General features: G+C 35.1%; 1 pseudogene; it reads right to left on the bottom strand.

Annotated features, from left to right (window-relative positions):
* Positions 1-3,296: 3,296 nt before the first annotated feature.
* LOC122523742 lies at positions 3,297-4,213 on the bottom strand (annotated as a pseudogene).
* Positions 4,214-17,821: the final 13,608 nt, after the last annotated feature.

Genomic DNA, 17,821 nt, shown 5'->3' with positions numbered 1-17,821 from the left:
GAAAAGGTTTATTTATTTATGTTAATATTATTATCCTAACTATTATTATCATTTTGAATATTAATTAGATAAATAGTGTCGTCATTATTAATCACTGTGACAAGAAGTTTTTTGTAACAAAAATACGACACATTAACGTCGGTAGATACGTTGTTTACGAATCGTGAAATAACCCCATCAATGGTTGTACCTTTTCGTCCCCAGTATTCTACCAGAAACAAAATCCAAATAAGGTTCGAATTTTTAAAATTTTAATAATCTCAATCTATCATCTTTTCCAAAATCAATATTAAAATCGCCGCCAAGTATAAGTGGAAGTACATGATATTATTTTCTTAATAGTTTTGATCCATCTTCTGTATAAGCTAACAATGTCTCGTTAGTGAAATCTATTACATCTGTAACATTTTGATTGACGGAAATATAAATTGTGACGATTACAATGTGTTTACCATTAAGAAAAATACATCTCACGGCACATATGTCTCCCAAATTAGAAGGTGATAGCTAAAATGCTTGGCAGTTCTTCCTAAGTAAGTATCATTATTGCCAGTAGGCTCATGGTGTGAATCCTTAACATTTTGACAAATATTAACGTTGTCCCCACGATTAATATCTGGTTGTATATACTGTGATATACATCTGAAATTTTTAATTTCAACCGATTCCTTGTTGCGATAAGCTCTTGACATAATAGAAGCATCGTTTCGTTGATTCGTCTTCCATGGTAAAAACGTTGACGGTTATCAGTAGAAAAAATATGAAGTCCTTCTTGAAACGTGACCCTGGATAAGGCTTTGTAGACCTAAAGTTGTGAATGTGCCTTGTTGTATTTGTACACAATTTTATCAAATGTTCCTCCTTGCGACTATATATTGTCAACTCGTAAGTTGCTTTGAGTGAGAAATAATTTCTTTTAGCATGAATTGATTTATTTCGGTTGAGAGGCACTGTTGCAGATCTATTGATGATAGAAACGAATTCTTTACTGATTCTTTATGCGTTCGAATAATTAGCTATTATTCTACGAGTTTTTTCACCAACACCGCTTGGAAATAGAAGCCAAACTCGCAGTACTTTATTTTGAGTACCCAACTCAATATATGACAATTTACCTACAACCTAATTTGCTAAATATCAGGGATATCGATGTTTGTTGTTATCATTTAAAGCTTATCTACAACGAAAATAATTTCGTAGAGTTATCCTCCTTTGTCAATTTTACTGAGTTTATAAAGCTTTTTCTACAACCCTTTCTTTTCGCGATCACCGTTACATTCTATTATTTCGTCATCAGCTATTGAATTTGACTTTTCTTTAGATGAACCAAAGATTTTTAAATTATAAGTAATTACTAAACGGTTTTCATTGAATAAACGAATTCCACTATGACAGCGTTCTTCCGCTTCTTCTTCTGAACAGAACCTTGACTCAATCATTTGCAACTGTTGTTCATCTAAATGATCTCCATTACCAATCTTTGCAAACAGTGATGTGAATTCAGCATTTTCTTGTCGTGTGTCTTCAAATCATCGATGAAAAATATGTGTAATCCACCAAAAGCAGAACCAAAATCGCTTTTTTTTCTTTTAGTCTCAGATCAATACGTTCAAACATTTTCGCCCCAATCATGCTGATTTTATAAATAAGTATCTTCTTGATGTACTTGAAGAAAATCTACATAAGCCCTTAACTTCGTTTGATAATGGTGTTTGAAAACTAAAAGATGATTTTGAATGCAGTATGAACAGTCGTGCCTCCTATAGCAACTGCACAGGCTTCCCTGTAGATGTACATGTAAGATAAGCATTATAATAACCATCCTTATAAGTAAATCGATTACAAATTTTTATAATGAGTTTAATGAGGAATGTTTTCCAATATCTAGCAGGACCAGTTAAGAATAGTTATAACGGACGTTGATTCTTGGAAGCTAACAAATATATAATATGTTGTGCAAACTCAAACTGCTTTGTGTTTGACTTTCTCATGAGCTCGAGAAACTCTTGAGTCTCTATCAAGTTGTCTTTCTTTTTCCATATTGCTCTGAGCTTATTCATCGTCGCTGCTACTATGTCATCGTTGATTCTTGAATTACTATCTCTAAAAAGATGTTGATATGGATTAGAAATTTGCTCGACAATAACCTGATTTCGATGAACCTTTGAATCGTTGAGCTCAATTTCTTACTTACATAATAACGCGCAAATTTCCATAATTTTTTCAATATCTATATTAGATTCAAATTCATTTCTTCGTTCCATTATAACGGCTTCATTTTCATAAAAATACGTGGAAATTATGTTTGACAGAATATTAATTTCTTTAATCCTAAAAAGAATATGTAGAGTAACTATTTCCCTGTTATATTCTTTTAATTATTTTCCCATATCAAAAATTCTGTATCTTAAAATTTTAGGAAATTTCCATTGATTTACATTTCCTTTAGCAGTGACATTATACCGATAAACAAACTGGGCTAGAGTGAAGTGGTCAAGTTTAACAGATCTCTTTTCGTACTTGTCAAACCAATTCTCCTTCCATATACGTGTATCATCACCATCAAGTTGTGCTAGTTCTTTTAGAGTTTTTCTGATTCGATCTCGTTGTTGTGGCCAGTAGGTAGGAATATATTATATTTGTATCATCGATAATATCAAAGTCTGGATTCTCATTCATAATCTTAACGAGTTTCTGTTGTAAATTGCTAATTCCTCTGTTTGTTTTATTGATATATTTAACGAGGTACTAGGCTCATTAACACGTTCGTCGCCACGTCACCCAGATCTGGGTGACGAGTGTGTTTCCGTGGGGTCCCCGTCACCCAAATATGGGTGACGCTCTTCTTATTCCAGTTAATACGACTTTCAGGTGGATTTTTAAAACGAATTTAATGAAATCAGTATTGAAATATAAATATAGGATATACAACAGAAAAATACTACAAATATACATATTATACTATAATTTTTACTAATTTATATAAGATAACATATTGCATTATACTATCTCGTATGGTGTGCGTTAAAACATTGTCAACACATTTGTGGTGAATTCGGACACTTGGAACAATAAGTCGTAGTTTTTTTTACATTTTTTTTGCTTCTTGTCGTTCAGCAGTTTGTCTTTTTCTGGTAACATAGGGCGCACGTCCTTCTTACAGACTTGCCCTGCTCATTGTACGAATCTCCAGCTTATGGACACGTTCCTTGTTCTAGTAGAATTTTCCGGGACAACCATTCGGCTACAAGCAACTCTCGAAATTGTCTTATTCCAATTTTTTTATTTTTGACTCTCTAGTATACGATGTGAGCATTTACTACACTGGTACCCAAACGCAAATGTAGTGCTAATTTTCGATACCACTTGATACTTTTCCGTATCGTTGTGGCATATGACACCATCTGGTCGCTCCTGTCGATGCCATTTTTTCCATTATTATAAGCAATTACCGCCAAAGGTTTCTTTTTAGGAGGACGTCCACGATGAGAAGAATCCGTTGTTGATGTCATGATAGGTGGATGTTTTGTTGATAACATCCTAACATCGCGAACGTCCCTCCACCTCAGCACCACAATACCGTTGTCGTCTTTATTGATACTATATCACTCTCTTCAGTCGGTATGACATTACAAATTTTGGCATAAATTTTTTGTTATATCGCACAGTCCCAACGACATGCGTCTTGAATTGTAAAAATTTTAGTGCTAGCTCATAACTGATATAAAAGTTGTCGACAAACAAAGTTCGTCCCTCATTTATCAATTTATCTGCTAGTTCAATGCAGACGTTTTCCGCTAGGCCAACTTGCCTTCTTTCGCTGGTATCTCGTCCAGAATATACTTTCTCCGACCATCTATATCATTCGGTAAAGCACAATTTGAACAGTTTTATACCATATTTGTGGGTTTTCGTTGGGACATACTGCCTGAATATGAGTCGTCCCCTCAAGGAATCATTGTTTCGTCTATAACAATATCTTCACTGGTGAAAAGACTTTCTGGTAATTATCTACCAATAGGTTTAGGAGTGGCAAAACTTTTCCGAGTCTGTTACCCTCTTCTATCGTTTCGTTATTTGCAAAATGCAAGTTTGCTAACAGAAACTCAAAACGATTACGGGACATCTGACTGCGCGGAAATGCGAAGTTGTAGATCGTGTCCTTTGACCAACATGTATTGAGCGGTGTCTTTACCAGACCCATCCAAATCATTAGTCCTATAAATTTTTTTTTTCTGCACAAGTTTTGGGCTTCCGCCTCTTCAATCGAGCATGTTCAGTCGTATCTTGTTGCAATTTTTGCTTGCATATCTGTTGGTCTCCGTGACTAAAATGGTCAATGAATAATCAATAGAGTTCAGCTTCTCTTCTTCGTCCAGAGCAAGTTCTTCTAACATGTGGTCAAGGTCTTCACTTGGATATGATTCCTCAGTATCGGAGCTTGAACTCGATGAGATTCTATTTAGCACTTTTCTTCTAAAACTCACTACTTCCTCATCACTGCTCTCCTCACTTTCAATTATATTTTTACGCTTTCCAATGAACATTTTGAGTATAAAAGTATGCTTCTCAAATGAAGGATCTGCGATAACTGCTGAGAGATCCTAGACAGTCCACTAGTTGAAAACCTTATCGTTCTCCCCATTTTAGAACTAAATATTAGTTATAAAGAAAGAATGCAACAAAAGGAAAAAAATTGTTTAGAATTCAACAAAAGGAAAAAAATTGTTTAGAATACAACAAAGGGTAGAACTGTAGATAGATAAAAAATATAGATAGATAAAAAAGTAAATATAGGTAGATAAAAAAATATCAAAAGAAAAATTATCGATGTATCGAATGAATATCAAAGTATCGAATGGAATATCATGAATTAATTAATGGAAAACGATACTCGAGTTACGTCCCTGCTATTTCCCGCTTATCGCTCTGTTTATGTTTCGGCGCTCCGACAGTTTAATTTGGGCCTCGGGAGAAAAAAGCGCTTAGCGACGAACGTGTTAATATTCTTTAGTGATGAATTGAACCCAACTACGTTAAGAATTAAAAGATTAAGACAATTATGCCAATTTTTGGAAGGTTGCCGTCTTATAAAAGCTCTCGGTCGAGTTATTCCAACTCGTAAGATGTTTATATAATCGTCATCTAATATTATGTGAATAGCTTGATTAAAGTTTTAGTGTTGTTGTAATCATTATCTTCTAAGTTTCTTCGTATATTTTTGAATGATAATTTTAGTCTTCTCTACTCAGGATTTTCTTTCACTAGTGGTATAATAATAGTTGTTTTACGAATAGGCAAGAAAGGTGCCTCGAATCTACATTTCCGAGCATTATCACAAGTATTTTTATAGCATGTAAATGAATGCTTATGAGTTTGAAATTTTATGCGTCCAGAAGCTTCTGATGAACTTACTGAGATAAGATTATTAATTAAGGCAATCGCTTCTTCATAAGTGACTCCAAACGCATCCTTTGGTTTATTATCCAACCATAATAATAAATAGAAATGTGGATTACCCTTATGTTAAAAGTCAATGCGTTTAAAGTAATTTAGAACTCTATATTTTCCAAACGGTCTTACTTCCTTTGATTGTAAAATTAATACGATGATATTAACCAACTTATTAAAGTAAATTGCGCAACTTACGGCATTTTCATTGACTAAGATTGTTTTTTGAAAGTAATTTAATGTTTCAATCTGCTCATCTGTCAGTATTTCTCCTTTATTTTTAAGTCTTTGAAGAAGCTTTAAAAGAAGCGGTCACCCAATTTAATTAGAACTAATAGTCAAAAACATGGTTGGTTTTCCCAACTAGCACATCATTACTAATAGATCTCGCTTACGCGCAAATCAGTAAGCTGCAGAATTAGGAATCGATTTCATAAAAACTAATATCTCTCTAAACAGGCGCTAATATTATCTTCAGATAGAAGTTGCTCTCTTTAGATATATTGTTGTACGTGCCGATATGTTTGAACCCAATTTTTAAACAATCACAAACTCTTACAATTAGACGCAATGTTTTCATCGCAGTATAAAAAAGTTTATTTGGTTTCACTCCTCTCTTATCAGAACAACGCAATTCACTGGTTGCCATCATAAATAGCGTAACCGTAATGTCGTCTCGGAATACAAGAAATTCATGTAAGTAAATTGCTGGAAACAACAATTCCTCTGCGTATTTATCAAACAGTAAACTTTTTGAAACTGTATTTTCATCTGGATCGATTTGAAAGAATTTATCTATGTTCCACATAAGAGTTTGCTGTTAGGCTATGAGACTCTCATCAATTGTAATGTGCTCATTATAATGTTATCATTAGTTGTAAACCAAGCATCATCTACTTTGATATCAAAATACTTCTATAAAGGTGTCTGGACCAAATATGTTAACCATTGTTTGATAACAGACCTTTTAACCAACCAATGAAGATAAATCGTTTTATGAAAAAGATTTTTCTTGGTGTGTACATATATACAAAAATCTTCTTCTTGACTGGTAATAGTCTGGATAAAAGACTTGTCATATTTTTAACTAGACAGGTACATTAATTATTTGTTTGGTTATAACAAACTAATTGTTACAATGCCGCAATCTACGTATCTGCATAAAAGGAAGCCGTGGTGAAATAAATAATTCAGCAATGATGTCTAATTCTGATTAGTCTGCTGGTCTCTCTGGATATTTGAAACCATTGAGGATTGCCAAAGACGGGATTTTGCCTTTTTTAACACCGACATTTCAAATTTTATACATATTGACTTCAGCCACGTTTGTAAATGTCTGAAAAAAATATCATACGACAAGAATTAATAAGGTATCAGATAATTAAATTAAAAAAAATACAATTTCAAAACACCGTAATTTGTTTACGTAGATTTTTTTCTTTAAGTTGTCCAGTTTTCAGATCATTTAAAAACCATAGGCGATCCCAAACATTACAAATGTTACCAAAAAAATTTTTCACTAACATCTTTTGGAATAATTTATGCGCATATCAATGTAAACGATAGCAGATATATGGATGGCTCGAATTATCTTCTGCTAGTGAGATCTTCTCTAAATTGAAATCATCTTTATTTTCAAATTGTTCATCTTCAATGACTAACTCTGCATATTCGCCATCATCACCATCATGAAGATTTTGTGGATGTATCGACTATCCAAAATCTCTATTTTCTATTTGATGATTCTGTACCTGCTGTGTTTCATCATTGGGCAAATGTAAAGACTGTATGGATTTGCTTGGAAGTTTGCGAATTTCATCGAAATTGTCGATTTCTGCTGGACGTTGTTGTGGTCTATTCAATTGATGATTTTTACTCATAACTTTGATGCTTTCTTGAGCTTTTCTTTTTCTATTTAGCGGTATAGATTGTATGGTTTCGATAACTGCTTCATGTTATATAATTGTAGATCCTGCATCAGGACTTGATAACGCAAACTGTGCCGTAATTACAAGTGCGACGTTCCTGTAAGGTCCTTCTTCATGTATTAGAATCATTTCAGCAGAATCAGAGTTATTGAGATCGTCGAGTCTTCCACGTTCTCCAAGTAATCTTTATCTCCGCAAAAACACAGCTGTAGAAATTTTGTCTGGCTTCGAGAAATATTTTGTACTCTTCACATTAATTTTTTTCAGTCTGTACATAAGCAGTCTTTTAGCTGGAGTCTTTGGAGATGGTTTCGATAGTTTGCTAGTGAAAAAAGTGTAAACAGAAAAATTAGACAGTTTTTAAATAAAAAGTTCTTCTTCTTCTTCATTCTTTAGTTTAGGCAAGTTGCCTGTTTCGTTACGACGTTTTTCTGCCTATTTCACTGGTAAATTGTCGCACCATCGTTTTCGTGGCGCCCCGTACTTCTGTGGCCAATCGGTGATTTATCCCGTGCAATTCTAAAGATTCTTCTGTTGTCCATTCTGCTAATATGTTCGTTCTATTCTTTTTTTTACTTAGTATCTACTCGTTAACGTTCTCCACTTTGCATGCTCTTCTTATATCTTCACTTCTCTCTCGGTCCAGTAGCGTTTTTCCAACTATTCTGCGAAGAACTCTCATTTCGGTGGTCTCTAGAACTGTTTCGTTTTCGCTTTGTCTGGTCGAATTTCTGCGGTATATGTCATAATAGGTCTCACCTTGCCTTATAGATTCTTGCTTTGGTCTCTATATCCATGCTTTTGTTTCGCCATATTGTGTCATTCAAACAACCCGCTATTCTGGATGCCTTAATTGTCTGTTCTCTTACCTCTGCTTCAACATCACCATACCCTGAGATTTCTATTCCTAGGTACTTAAATCTCATTTCCTGCTGAATAACCTTCCCTTTAATTTCCAGTTTGAACCTTAACGGTGTCTTTGATGTTGTCATGCATTTAGTTTTCTGGGCCGATATTTTCATATTGAATAATTTGGCTATGCAGTTAAATCGGTGTAGTAGACGTTGTAGATCATCCTCATTTTCGGCCACTAATACATCGTCATCAGTGTAGCATAGGATGGTTATTTTTTCGTTACCCTTTTTGTATCCTTTTAGTAATCTTACATTTCTTATTATTTCGTCCATAATTATGTTAAAAAGAAAGGGGCTTAGGGAATCCCATTGTCGGATACCACGACCTACATCAATCGGTTCTGTCAAGACAAAATTTATCTTTGCTTGGATCTTATTGTTTCTGTAGATGTTCTCTATGGTCTTGATGAAATTATTCGGAATTTGCCGGTTATAAAGGAAATGTATAACATCCTTTAACTGCACACGGTCGAATGCCTTTTCCAAATCAATGAAACATACGTATAATACGTATAATTACTCCGCCTGCATGATCGCTGGGCGGATCGAGCTCAGCGATCATGTTGCCGGTCCTAAGCCCGGGAAAAGGAGGAAGGTTGTTGGATCAGGTTAGCTCCCTACCCAACGTTAAAATAAGATTGCGGCTCATAGAAATGACACTCTTCCTCGGAATAGGAATGATTTTCAGATGACGACCAAAGCAAGAAAAAGAACAACGAAAATGACAACGAATTGGAAAAGAAAACACATAATACGTCTGGCTACCTGGAACATCAAGTAATTTTATAATATAGATCAAGAAACCGTAAAAGAACTGAAAGATAATAAAATTGATATATGCGCCTTACAAGAAACCAAATAGAAAGGAAAAGGACAATTGAAATACGATGACTACTTAGTGATCTATAGTGGAGTCGAGAAACAAATCAGGGCAAAGGAAGGGCTAACCATCGCAGTGTCTAAGAAGTACAAAAACAACATACAAGAATGTAGCTACGTATCTTCACGAATCTTGGTTGTAAAAATGGAAGCGGAAAATCAAAAATTAAATATAGTATCAATCTATGCACCCGAAGATAATAAAACAAAAGAAGAAAGAGAAGCCTTCCACGACCAACTACAAAATTTAGTCGGATCATTACCAAGTAATCAAAAAATGATAATCCTTGGAGATTTTAATGCCCGCATCGGAAACGAAATAATTCCTGGAATAAAGCAAAGGTTTAACGAAAACGTGCTAAATGATAATGGAGAACTAATGACATAGTTATGCACATTTAACGAGCTAAGGATTAATAATACATTTACAATCATAAGGAACACAATAAATTTACATACAGCAACACCAGAGGCTAAGGTCTACAATTGATTATATTGTTACCAACAGATACGTCCAACCAAACCAAATATTAGATATCAGGACGTTAAATTCCGCGAATGTAGGAAGCGATCATAGCCTGCTATTATGTCACATTACGCCGAACCGAGCAGCCTACAGCCGAGATAGAAACTATTTGTAGAAGAATTCTCTAAATAAATAAGTGATATAATCTAAAGAAAAAAACCTAAATAAAAAGTGATATAATCTAAAGGAAAAACCGATAATAAATATCATAAAATAATGTAATAAAATAAAATTCTAAGATATTCGGTCTCCTCAAAAGAAGGGTCTCATGGTCGTTCCCCCTTAGGTAAACAAATGTAATTTTAAACGGGTAAAATTCCGATAGCTTTGAAAGATACTCTCTCGCTAAGGCGTTACAGGCGTTAAAAAGGGGAAATAGAGATGACCAATAGGGAATCGGTGATTTGATGAGAAACGCCTGTAGGAAAAGGAGAGTCCTTCCTCTCCCACTATATGCGGGGTATAAGAGACGGGCACTGGACCGGAAAAAGGATTATTATTATTAGAAGTTGTACACGGTTTATTATTTAGAAGTCAGTAAGTGTTTAATTCTTAAGTGCGACTATATATATCAAGGTAGTTTTTACTTGTATTTTGTTCTATTTTCTTGTGTTTTTGTTAAAATACATGATCCATATTTAGTACTACTTCGTCAAAACTGTCATTCACCCCGACCTTTAATCGAACATTTGGCGACCGTGACAGGACTGGGGTCTTACTAGTATTACAGTTTTGTGCAAAAGTTATTTTAGTGCTTTATCATTAAAATGGATCTTCTAAAAAGGAAAAGAACAATGGCTCGCATTGCATTCACAAAGGTGTACAACGTCTTGAATGCATTACTGGATCCAGCAAAGGGATCGAGTAGGGAAGCGATTTCAAACTCCCTAGCACAATTGGAATCAAAGACAAAAGAACTGACTTCAATTTCGCGATCGTACTTGGATCTGAGAATGGAAGGAGACGGTTATTCTGAAGCAGAAATTGAGCAAGAGACGAACGAAACCGTGGAATATGAAGTAAAATTTTTTGATATCAAGGCACAAGTCGAGCATCTCTTCAAAGGGACAGAAAATTCGTCTACCTCCGCACCAGCAGCCGTCGCCCTTCCAGCACAACCAGACATAAGAGTGTCTTGTAATTTACCGACGATCCGATTGCATCAATTTAGCGGTAATATAGAAGATTGGCTACCATTTTGGAGTTCGTTCAAGAAAGTACACGAAAACTCCGGGTTGACAAAAGAAGACAAGTTTCAATATTTAATGCAATCTATGGAGCCGAAATCTCGTGCAGCCGCATTGATTAAAAGTTATCCGCCTACCGCTGAAAATTACACAAAGGCGATTGATAGTCTAATGGAGCGATACGGTGATACAGATCTGCAGATTGAAGTATATATACGTCAATTATTGCAACTTGTTCTACGGAAACCAGCAGGTCTACGAATCATTTCCTCTCCGGTTTATATGATAACCTCGAATCACGTTTGCGAGCATTGGAATCTTTAGGTCTCACCAACGACACGTACGCGACCATATTGTATCCTTTTGTAGAATCAGCACTACCAGAAGAATTATTGGGAGCGTGGCAACGTAGTTGTTCACTACTAAACGCTAATTACATAGGAGGAACAGGAGCTTCCGCTATTCGTGGAAAAGGGCGATTAACTCGACTCATGGAATTTCTGGCAATGGAAGTGAAAAGTGAGATGAAAGTTTCCTTAGCAATGGAAGGTTTTTTGCCTAGTGATAACCGTGAAAAAGATAAAATTTCAAGAAATCGCCCACACATGAGAGACGTTCCTAGTGCTGCTAGTTTACTTACGACTAAAAAGGGAAAAGATATTCGTGCGTATTTTGTGATTCTAGTGAACACAGTAATGTCGATTGTGAGATCGTGAAGAACATGAGTCTACGAGAAAAAAGGGAACGTGCGAGGAAGTACAACACGTGTTCCGTCTGTCTGAAATTCGGACATCATTATAAGCGATGCTTCGCCAGAGTGAAGTGCGACGGATGCTCTCGTAGGCATGTGACGCTCATGTGTCCGGTAAACGTAAAGGACGATACCGAAAAGGAGGAAACAAAACCGAAAGGAATCACCAATAATAAAACGGAAATTAATATCAATGAGTGTAGTTTAGCGAGTTACTGCAACGATGCAGAAGTGCTTATGTCAACTTTGCGTGCAAAACTAAGAAACGGAAACAAAGAAATAAACGTTCGTCTAATTATAGATAGTGGCTCTCAAAAATCGTATATCACTAAAGAGGCAGTACGCGAAATGGGTTATGAACCTATAGGCGAACAAACTATGGGACACTCACTCTTCGGCGGAAGAAGAACGGAAACGGTGTGCCATAAAAAATACCGGGTCCACTTAGGTGACCTCGACGACACTTATAGGTGCAATTTCGTCGCCATGGACCAAGATATAATATGCGAGAAAATACCGCGAGTGAAAAATGATGAGTGTCTCGATGAGTTGAAGAAATTAAAAATTCGTGTAAGTGATACGCAAAGTGATGACCACGCAGTCGCAATACTCGTTGGTGCCGACATTCTAGGAAAATTATTAACTGGACGTTGCCATGAATTGAAGAATGGCCTCGCTGCTATAGAAACGCGCCTGGGCTGGACTGTCTTAGGAAAAGTTCCCACACGCGAAAGACGTAATGATGCCGTCGGCACGGCAATATCGATGTTAAACGTCTCAGATTCAAGGTCTCCTAATATTTTAGGAAATCCTATTGAAAATAAAAGCCACATAGGAAAAAATTGGAGCCATTACCCACCCCATCGAGGTGTTCGAAAAGAAGGCTCCACTACAAGGCTTCGTCCGGTCTTCAATACTTCCGCAAGAGGAAAAAACTCGGTACCATTAAAGGAATGTTTACACGTATGCCCTAATCTAATTGAACTTATTCATACGGTGCTTCAACGCTTTCGAAAGGGTAAAAATAAGAATAATTTCCGAGATAAGAAAAGCGTTTTTACAAATAGGCATAAATGCAAATAATAGGGATTTCTTGCGGTTTCTGTGGTACGATGGTAGCGGCAATATCATGATTTTACGTCATCGCAGAGTAGTATTTGGCGTCTCATCGAGTCCTTTTATTTTAGGCGCTATTATGGCAGAATCTACGGCTATGATGAAATTAGCGAGTTTTGATTTGCGAGGGTGGGAGTATAAAGTCAGTTTCGCGAAGCCAAAGTAACGAAACGAAACATCCTCGCGTTAGCACACCGCGTTTTTGATCCCTTAGGCTTCGTTCGCCCCGCGGTATTGTTTACCGAGACGTCTACTACGAAGAACTTTACGCAGATCCTCTTTAAATTACGAAGAAATGATGATCGTACTATTCGACTGCGAAGCTATAATTAACAGTAGACCAATAACTTTTCTATCGGCAAATAAGCAAGACCTCGTACCACTGACCCCGTCTATGTTTTTACAAGACACTAAAGAAATCGGTGTTTTAGACTTAGATAGAGTTGAAAAATGCGACTTTGCGAAACGTTATAATTACAGAGCCAAAATTAAGGAAGGTCTTCGACGTCGGTTTCGTACTGAATATCTCGGAGCGTTAATACATCGTAAGGGTGTTAAAAGAGAAAACCGTAGCATAAAAGTTGGAGATATAGTATTGATAGAAAATGAAAATAAGAAAAGGATAGATTGGCCACTAGCCCGCGTAGAGAAACTTATTTACGGAAAGGACGACAAAGTAAGGGTCGTTCATTTAAATACCGCGACGGGTAGTTTGGTACGACCCATACAAAGGGTCTATCCACTTGAGTTAAAATCAGACTCAAAGGAGTCTCGAATAGAAGAGATTGTTGTAAATAGATATGAGAAAAATAATTCTTTAAATTCTCCGGAACATTGCGACGGAATAAAGGACTGCCGTATGACGAGGAGCGGAAGAGTATAGAAAAAACCAGATAGGTTAAATTATGATTAAATTTTATTCTGTATCCTCCGTAGCGTAATGTAGAGTAATAAAGGATTGAGATAGGCCATGTGTTAGCTATCTCAATGGTGGGAGTGTGTCACATTACGCCGAACCGAGCAGCCTACAGCCGAGATAGAAACTATTTGTATAAGAATTCTAAAGGAAAAAACCTAAATAAATAAGTGATATAATCTAAAGAAAAAAACCGATAATAAATATCATAAAATAATATAATAAAATAAAATTTAAGATATTCGGTCTCCTCAAAAGAAGGGGTCTCATGGTCGTTCCCCCTTAGGTAAACAAATGTAATTTTAAACGGGTAAAATTCCGATAGCTTTGAAAGATACTCTCTCGCTAAGGCGTTACAGGCGTTAAAAGGGGGAAATAGCGATGACCAATAGGGAATCGGTGATTTGATGAGAAACGCCCTGTAGGAAAAGGAGAGTCCTTCCTCTCCCACTATATGCGGGGTATAAGAGACGGGCACCGGACCGGAAAAAGGATTCATTGATTATTATTTAGAAGTTGTACACGGTTTATTATTTAGAAGTTGAGCAGGGATTATTATTTAGAAGTCAGTAAGTGTTTAAATCTTAAGTGCGACTATATATATATCAAGGTAGTTTTTACTTGTATTTTGTTCTATTTTCTTGTGTTTTTGTTAAAATACATAATCCATATTTAGTACTACTTCGTCAAACTGTCATTCACCCCGACCTTAATCGAACAATTAGCAAAAATAAGAATGAAGTTTAAACCCCAAAGAAATCTTGCCCAAGCAACTCAAGTATCGAAAATAAACATCGAGTCACTATGGAACTTACCAACCAAACAACTATATGAGAACAGGTTAAGAATAAAATCGAAATAAACCCAGTAAAAGAAGAAGATAATACAAACACGGCCTGGAAGAAACTAAAAACTAAAATTTCAGAAGCTGCATATGAAGCCCTGGGAACACAAAATGTAAAAAACCGGGCTAAATGATCAAAACTCCTTGGTTTCGCCCAGAGATTAAGGAAATATGCAAAAAAAAGAAAATAGCATACCTTAACTATAGGACATTACGAACACCTGAATCATACGAAATGTATAGACGAATCCGGAATCAAACAGCGACATTAGTAAGGCAAACAAAGCAACATTATTGGAAGATTTTTTCGAAAAGAATGGAGAGTTACTTCTATGGACTCCAAAAACAAATCTGGCGATTTATTAGAAATCAAAGATAGGAGGTCAACGAATGATCGAAACAAATCAGATCACAAAAGAAAATTGGTTTAACTATCTAACAGAGCTCTATAAATCAGAAGAACCTCAAACGGAACTAAATACGCCAGAAATAATAACTAAAAGCGACATACGAATTGAGTCCAATGATGTAGAAACAGCTTTCGAAAACTAAAGAATAGGAAGAGTCTAGGGCAAGATGGCATTCCAAACGAACTGCTAAAATAGTGGCCAAAGTCTCACACAACAGTTAACATTCCTAATACAAAAATACTATACCAACACAGAATACCTGACGAATGGCGAACTAGTACAACTATAGTTATGTTTAAAAAAGGAGACAAAAACTGCCTACAAACTACAGGGGAATAAATCTTTTAAACACTTCATTGAAACTAACAACAAAGGTTATAACGAATAAAATTAACAGCTTAACGAACCTAGAAGACGAACAACAGGGATTCTGATCAGGCAGATCGTGCACAGACGCGGTTTTCATCATAAGACAGATAACAGAAAAATAAATCGAATTGAATCAAAAATAAAAGTTATCATAAATATTAACCAACTCAAGAAAAAGTTATAAAAAAATTATAAAATGTAAAAAAATTGTTTTACAAACATTTGTTTTAATTTGTTATAAATTATTTTTATTACATAATTAATTATTATAATTAATATATAATAATACTATCTAAATAATTATAAATAAGTTTTTATTTAAATTTAATATAAATTTTTTTCATAAAAGTTATATTTTTATCATAATTAAATAATTTACATGTATTATTAACTATTGTATGTAAAAGATTTATTAGGTGTACAAATAAGTTTCCGCCGTTTTTTATTTAAAATAAGTATTTATTCTAGAAGAATGGTAATTTTAAGGTTATTTAAAATACTGTCCATCACTTGCAATGACTTTTTCCCATCTCTCAGGCAACATTCGGATCCCACGTCGGAAGAACTCCTTGTCTTTTGAGGCTATCCACGAATCAACTCAATTTTTGGTATCTTCATATATTTGAACCGCTGCTCCGACAGAGCATGTGCCATGGACCGAAATAGGTGATAATCGGACGGTGCAATGTCTGGTGAATACGGCGGGTGGGTAACAATTCCCAATCAAGTGTTTCCAAATACTTTTTCACGGGAGCCGCTACATGTGGACGAGCATTGTCATGCAGGAGAATAATTTTTTCGTGTCTAGAATAGTATTGAGGGCGTTTTTCCTTCAGAGCTCGCTCAATCTCATTAACTGTGTTCGATAGAGGGCTTCCGGTGATTGTTTCGCTCGGATTAAGCAACCAATAATACACTAAACCCAGCTGATTCCACCAAATAAACAGCATGAGTTTTTTCCGTGAATATTCGGTTTTGCTGTTGATGTTGACGCATGGCTTGGTAATCCCCATGATTTTCTTCTTTTTGGATTATCATAATGTATCAATTTCTCGTCACCAGTGATAATACGATGTAAAAACCCTTTTTTTATGTCTAGCAAGAAGTATTTCACTTAAGCATAATCGGCGTTCGATATCTCTCGGCTTTATTCGTACGGAACCAAATTTCCTTGTTTATTAATAATTCCTAATGATTTTAAACGATGTGAGACGGCTTGCTGAGTGACTTCTAATGTTACAGCAAGTTCTTTTTGTGTTTGAGATGAATCTTCCTCCAATATTTCCTCCAATTCTGCATCTGTAAATTTTTGGCCTTCCATTGCGATCTTTGTCTTCCACGTCGAAATCACGGTTTTTAAACTTTTGAAACCACTCATGACACGTTCTCTCACTCAAAGCAATCTCACCATATGCTTCTTCGAGCAATCGATGCGCCTCAGCAGCAGATTTCTTTATATTAAAGAAGTAAACTAATATTTCCCGCAAATGACTCTTATTTGGCTCAAATTTGGACATTCTCAACTAAAAAAATTATATTTTACCAATATGAAATCAATGATATTAATAGGTTAGGTTGTTCTAAAGCGTTAAAAATACAGTTTTAGAATCTCTTAGTTTTCGAGTTGTTAGAGATTTAGTGTAAATCTGCCAACCTTTTTTCTAAACTCTCTAAATATTTTAAATACTTTAAGTTTAAAACATTTTAGAATCAGTTATTTTTCGAGTAATTAAAGTTTATGAATACACATTCCTCCTTTTTTAAAAACCCTATGTATATTAAGTACTTGTTTTAGCATCAGGTTTTTTGGCATTTAAAGAGCTTTAAAATGGCTATACTACATTTTAAAATTTTAAGATTTCGAGTAATTACAGTATATGATTGCTGCTGCCTTCCCAGTTTTTAGAAACTCTATGTATTTAAAGACATTAGTTTTGTATCGTGTTTTAGAGCTTTTCAAGAGCTTTTAAAAGAGTGTTTTAAAACATTTTAGAATCTGTTAGTTTTTGAGTTATTAGAATTTTTGTGTACATCTGCCTACCTTATTCTAAACACTCTAAGTACTTTAAATATTTAAGTTTCTTATCAGTTTTTAGCATTTTAGGAGCTTTTAAATGACTGTTCTAAAACATTTTAGAATCAGTTATTTTCGGGTAATTAAAGTTTATGAATACACATTCCTACTTTTTTTTAAATAACCTATGTATATTAAGTACTTGTTTTTAGCATCAGGTTTTTTGGCATTTAAAGAGCTTTAAAATAGCTATATTATACATTTTAAAATTTGTAAGATTTCGAGTTATTACTGTATACGATTGCAGCTGCCTTCCTTGTTTTAGAAACTCTATGTAATTTAAAGACCTAAGTTTGTGTCATGTTTTAGAGCTGTTCAAGATCTTTCAATAGCTTTACTAATACATTTTAAAATTTGTTAGTTATCAAGTTATTAGATTTTTTGTGTACATCTGCCTACCTTGTTCTAAACACTCTAAGTATTTTAAATATTTAGTTTTTTATCAGGTTTTAGAGC

The sequence above is a fragment of the Polistes fuscatus genome, unplaced genomic scaffold (genome assembly GCF_010416935.1).
Source record: "Polistes fuscatus isolate 324 unplaced genomic scaffold, CU_Pfus_HIC Scaffold60, whole genome shotgun sequence".
NCBI classification, from domain to species: Eukaryota; Metazoa; Arthropoda; class Insecta; order Hymenoptera; family Vespidae; genus Polistes; species Polistes fuscatus.
The sequence above is the reverse complement of the archived record's forward strand: the minus strand, read 5'-3'. Positions and strand labels throughout refer to the sequence as shown.